The following is a 6,000-nucleotide window of genomic DNA, read 5'->3' as shown; positions in this document are numbered from 1 at the left end:
GGGGTCGGGGTCACTTCGGCGTCGGCCGCGCCCAAATCCTGACCCTGATCCCGGACAGGTGAGGTCACACCTGGGCAGGTGAGCCCCAAATCTGACCCTGATCCCGGACAGGTGAGCCCCAAATCTGACCCCACACCTGGGCAGGTGAGCCCCAAAATGTGACCCTGACCCTGATCCCAGACAGGTGAGCCCCAAATCTGACCCCACACCTGGGCAGGTGAGCCCCAAAATGTGACCCTGACCCTGATCCCAGACAGGTGAGCCCCAAAATGTGACCCTGACCCTGATCCCGGACAGGTGAGGTCACACCTGGGCAGGTGAGCCCCAAATCTGACCCTGACCCTGATCCCAGACAGGTGAGCCCCAAATCCTCACCCCACACCTGGGCAGGTGAGGTCACACCTGGGCAGGTGAGCCCCAAAATGTGACCCTGACCCTGATCCCAGACAGGTGAGCCCCAAATTCTGACCCTGATCCTGGACAGGTGAGCCCCAAATCCTGACCCCACACCTGGGCAGGTGAGGTCACACCTGGGCAGGTAAGCCCCAAATTTGGCCTTCATCCTGGGCAGGTGAGCCCCAAATCCTGACCCCACACCTGGGCAGGTGAGCCCCAAAATGTGACCCTGACCCTGATCCCAGACAGGTGAGCCCCAAATCTGACCCCACACCTGGGCAGATGAGCCCCAAATCTGACCCTGACCCTGATCCCAGACAGGTGAGCCCCAAATCTGACCCTGATCCCAGACAGGTGACCCCAAATCCTGACCCCACACCTGGGCAGGTGAGGTCACACCTGGGCAGGTGAGCCCCAAAATCTGACCCTGACCCTGATCCCAGACAGGTGAGCCCCAAATCCTGACCCCACACCTGGGCAGGTGAGCCCCAAAATCTGACCCTGATCCTGGACAGGTGAGCCCCAAAATGTGACCCTGACCCTGATCCCAGACAGGTGAGCCCCAAATTCTGACCCTGATCCTGGACAGGTGAGCCCCAAATCCTGACCCCACACCTGGGCAGGTGAGGTCACACCTGGGCAGGTGAGCCCCAAATTTGGCCTTCATCCTGGGCAGGTGACCCCAAATCCTGACCCCATACCTGGGCAGGTGAGCCCCAAAATGTGACCCTGACCCTGATCCTGATCCTGGGCAGGTGAGCCCCAAATCCTGACCCCATACCTGGGCAGGTGAGCCCCAAATTTGGACCTGATCCTGGGCAGGTGAGCCCCAAAATCTGACCCTGGGCAGGTGAGCCCCAAAATCTGACCCTGACCCTGATCCTGGGCAGGTGAGGTCACACCTGGGCAGGTGAGCCCCAAATCCTGACCCCACACCTGGGCAGGTGAGCCCCAAATTTGGCCCTGATCCTGGGCAGGTGAGGTCACACCTGGACAGGTGACCCCAAATCCTGACCCTGATCCCAGCCAGGTGAGCCCTGACCCCAGTCCTGGCCAGGTGACCCCAAATCCTGACCCCACACCTGGGCAGGTGAGCCCTGACCCCCTTCAGGTGGGGGAGAACCAGGTGTGACCCAGGTGTGACCCAGATGTGACCCAGATGTGCTCCAGGCATCCCAACCCACCCCCAGGTGTGACCCAGATGTGCTCCAGGTGTGCTCCAGGTGTCCCAATGTCCCCCCAGGTGTGTCCCCAGGTGTCCCCCAGGTGTCCCCCAGGTGTCCCCCAGGTGTCTCAGGTGTCCCCCAGGTGTGTCCCCAGGTGTCTCAGGTGTCCCCCAGGTGTCTCAGGTGTACCCCAGGTGTGTCCCCAGGTGTGTCCCCGCTGTCCCCAGGTGTGTCCCAGGTGTGTCCCCCCACCCCAAGCGGGTCAATCCCGGTGACTCAGAGGATTTGGGGGGTGGGCGGGGCCTCCCCAGCCTCACCTGGGCCCCTCCCCCACCCTCACCTGGGCTATTTAAGGTGGCCCCGGGTCCCTCCTGTCCCCTCCTGTCCCCACCTGTCCCCACCTGTGCTCACCTGGGCTCACCTGGGCTCACCTGGCCCCGATGGCTCCGCCCGGGCCCCGCTGGCCCCCGGTGCTGCTGCTGCTGCTGCTGGGTGAGACTGGGAGGGACTGGGATGGACTGGGATAAACTGGGATGGACTGGGATGGACTGGGATGGGATTGGGATGGACTGGGATGGACTGGAATGAACTGGGATAAACTGGGATGGACTGGGATGGACTGGGATGAACTGGGATAAACTGGGATGGACTGGGATGGACTGGGATGGACTGGAGGGACTGGGATAAACTGGGATGGACTGGGATGGACTGGGATTGAACTGGGATGGACTGGGATTGAACTGGGATGGACTGGGATGGACTGGGATGGGATTGGGATGGACTGGGATAAACTGGAGGGACTGGGAGTGGAGATACAGGGAACTGGGATGAACTGGGATGGACTGGGATGGGATTGAGATGGGATTGGGATGGACTGGGATGGACTGGGATGAACTGGGAGGGAACTGGGATGGACTGGGATGGGATTGGGATGGACTGGAGGGACTGGGAATGGAGATACAGGGAACTGGGATGGACTGGGATGGAGATTGGGGGGGACTGGAGATTGGGAACAACTGGGATGAACTGGAATGGACTGGGATTGAGACTGGGATGGGATTGGGGGGGACTGGGAGGGACTGGGAGCACTGGGATGGACTGGGATGGGATTGGGGCGAACTGGGAGGGACTGGGAAATGACTGGGAATGGAGATACAGGGGACTGGGATGGACTGGGAGGGAACTGGGAATGGGGACTGGGACAAAGTCAGGGAGGGAAACTGGGACAGGAAATGGGAGGGACTGGGAGGGACTGGGAGGGACTGGGAATGACGGAGATGGAGCGATAGGGAATTTGGGAGGGACTGGGATGGACTGGGAGCACTGGGATGGACTGGGAGTGACGGATACGGAATCTGGGAGGGGCTGCGGTGACTGGGATGGACTGGGACGAACTGGGATGAATTGGGACAGGAACTGGGAGGGACTGGGATAGACTGGGATGAACTGGGATGGGACTGGAATGAACTGGGATGAACTAGGATAGACTGGGATGAACTGGGATGAACTGGGATGGACTGGGATGGACTGGGACAGGAACTGGGAGGGACTGGGAATGGACTGGGATGAACTGGGATGGGACTGGAATGAACTGTGATAGACTGGAAGGGATGGATACAGAATGTGGGATGGACTGGGATGGACTGGGATGAACTGAGATGAACTGGGATGGGACTGGGAATGGACTGGAATGAACTGGGGTGGGACTGGGATGAACTGGGGAGCACTGGGATGGACTGGGATGGGACTGGGACAAACTGGGTTGAACTGGGAGGGACTGGGATGAACTGGGATGGGACTGGGATGAACTGGGATAGACTGGGATGGGACTGGGATGAACTGGGAATGACTAATACAGAATCTGGGATGCACTGGGACGGGAATCGACCCAAACTGGTCCAAACTGGTCCAAACTGGATCCTTCCCCTCCCCCCAGGCACCGCCGGGCTCTGCGCCCGCCCCGGCTTCGGCTCCGGTTCCGTTTCCGGTTCTGATCCCGGTTCCGGTTCCCTGGCCCCGCTGACGGCCGGGGTGGATCCCTGCAAGGATCCGCTGGGGCTGCTCAGCCCCCAGCTGGGATCGGGATCATCGTCGGGATCATCGCCGTCGGGATCGCGAGCGGGATCCGCCGAGTGCCCGGGAGCTGGATCGGGATCCGCCGGATCGGGATCGGGATCGGCCGGGAGCTCGGGATCCTACGGGGGAAACTCGGGATCCTATGGAGGATCAGGATCCTACGGAGGAGATTTGGGATCCTATGGGAACTCAGGATCCTATGGGGGAAATTCAGGATCCTATGGAGGACTGGGATCCTCTGGAAGTTCGGGATCCCATGGGGGAAATTCGGGATCCTACGGATCGGGATCCTCCGGAAGTTTGGGATCCTATGGGGGAAATTCAGGATCCTATGGGAACTCAGGATCCTATGGGGGTGGATCGGGATCCTCTGGGAACCTGGGATCCTATGGAGGAAATCCAGGATCTTACGGGGGATCGGGATCCTATGGGAACTCAGGATCTTACGGGGGATCGGGATCCTACGGAGGAGATTCGGGATCCTATGGGAGCTCAGGATCCTATGGGGGTGGATCGGGATCCTATGGGGGAAACTCGGGATCCTACGGAGGACTGGGATCCTCTGGCAGTTCAGGATCCTACGGATACGGATCCGGTTCCGGCCGACCTGGATCCGGATCTGGATCAGGAAGACCCGGATCTGGATCTGGATCGGGATCTGGATCGGGCAGACCCGGATCCCAGGGGGGAATCGGCTCAGGAAAACCCGGATCTGGATCAGGCAGGCCTGGATCCCAAGGGGGAGGCGGATCGGGATCCAGAAAGCCCGGATCCGGATCGGGATCTGGAAAACCCGGATCCGGATCGGGCAGGCCCGGATCCCAAGGGGGAGGCGGATCCGGCTCCTACGGGGGATCCTCGGGATCCTACGGAGGGTCCGGATCCTACGGGGGCGGGTCGGGATCCTACGGGGGATCCTCGGGATCCTATGGGGGATCCTCAGGATCCCAGGGCAGACCAGGATCCTATGGGGGATCCTCGGGATCTTATGGGGGATCCTCGGGATCCTATGGGGGATCGGGATCCCAGGGCAGACCAGGATCCTATGGGGGATCCTCAGGATCCTATGGGGGCAGACCAGGATCTTATGGGGGCAGGCCGGGATCCTATGGGGGGGGATCGGGATCCTATGGGGGATCCTCAGGGTCTCAGGGTAGACCAGGATCCTATGGTGGATCGGGATCCTATGGGGGATCCTCAGGATCTTATGGGGGATCCTCGGGATCCTATGGGGGATCGGGATCCCAGGGCAGGCCAGGATCCTACGGGGGACTGGGATCCTATGGGGGCAGACCGGGATCCTATGGGGGATCCTCGGGATCTCAGGGTAGACCAGGATCCTATGGGGGTGGCCCGGGATCCTATGGGGGATCCTCAGGATCCTATGGGGGATCCTCAGGGTCTCAGGGTAGACCAGGATCCTATGGGGGCAGGCCGGGATCCTATGGGGGGGGATCTGGATCCTATGGGGGATCCTCAGGGTCTTATGGGGGATCGGGATCCCAGGGCAGGCCAGGATCCTACGGGGGACTGGGATCTTATGGGGGATCCTCAGGATCTTACGGGGGAGCCTCGGGATCCTATGGGGGCAGGCCAGGATCCTATGGGGGATTGGGATCTTACGGAGGATCGGGATCCTACGGAGGGGATTCAGGATCCTACGGAGGGGATTCAGGATCCTATGGAGGGGATTCGGGATCCTATGGAGGGGATTCGGGATCCTACGGAGGGGATTCCGGGGCCGGTCCGGGATCCTTCGGGGGATCCCTGGGATCCCGTCAGCGCCCCGGCTACAAGAACCCCGGGATCCCCTTCGTGCCGGGGCTGCGGCACCCGGCCCGCATCGGGGGGCACTTCCCCATCCGCCGGGGGCCGGGATCCGGGCCGGGATCCGCTCTGGGCTACAGCCAGGGATCCACCCAGGGATCCGGTCAGGGCTACAGCTGGGGATCCACTCAGGGATCCAGACAGGGATCCGGTCAGGGCTACAGCCAGGGATCCGGAACGGGATCCGGTCAGGGATCCGGTCAGGGCTACAGCTGGGGATCCACTCAGGGATCCAGACAGGGATCAGCCCTGGAATCTGCCCAGGGATCCGGTCAGGGAACCGGCCAGGGATCGGCCCTGGGAGCCGCCCAGGGATCCGGTCAGGGCTACAGCCAGGGATCCACCCAGGGATCCGGTCAGGGATCCAGGGCCGGGCCTGAGACGGGATCCAGCTCTGGGGGCGGGAATGGGTGCGGGGGGTGTCGGAAATAAGGGGAGGGGTCGCAGAAGATCCCAGTGGATCCCGAAGGATCCCGAAGGATCCCAGAGGGTCCCGAAGGATCCGAGCCAGGATCCAGGTCCGGGGAGGGGTGTG

The sequence above is a fragment of the Molothrus ater genome, unplaced genomic scaffold, assembly GCF_012460135.2.
Source record: "Molothrus ater isolate BHLD 08-10-18 breed brown headed cowbird unplaced genomic scaffold, BPBGC_Mater_1.1 matUn_MA710, whole genome shotgun sequence".
NCBI classification, from domain to species: domain Eukaryota; kingdom Metazoa; phylum Chordata; class Aves; order Passeriformes; family Icteridae; genus Molothrus; species Molothrus ater.
Note: the sequence above shows the minus strand (reverse complement) of the source record.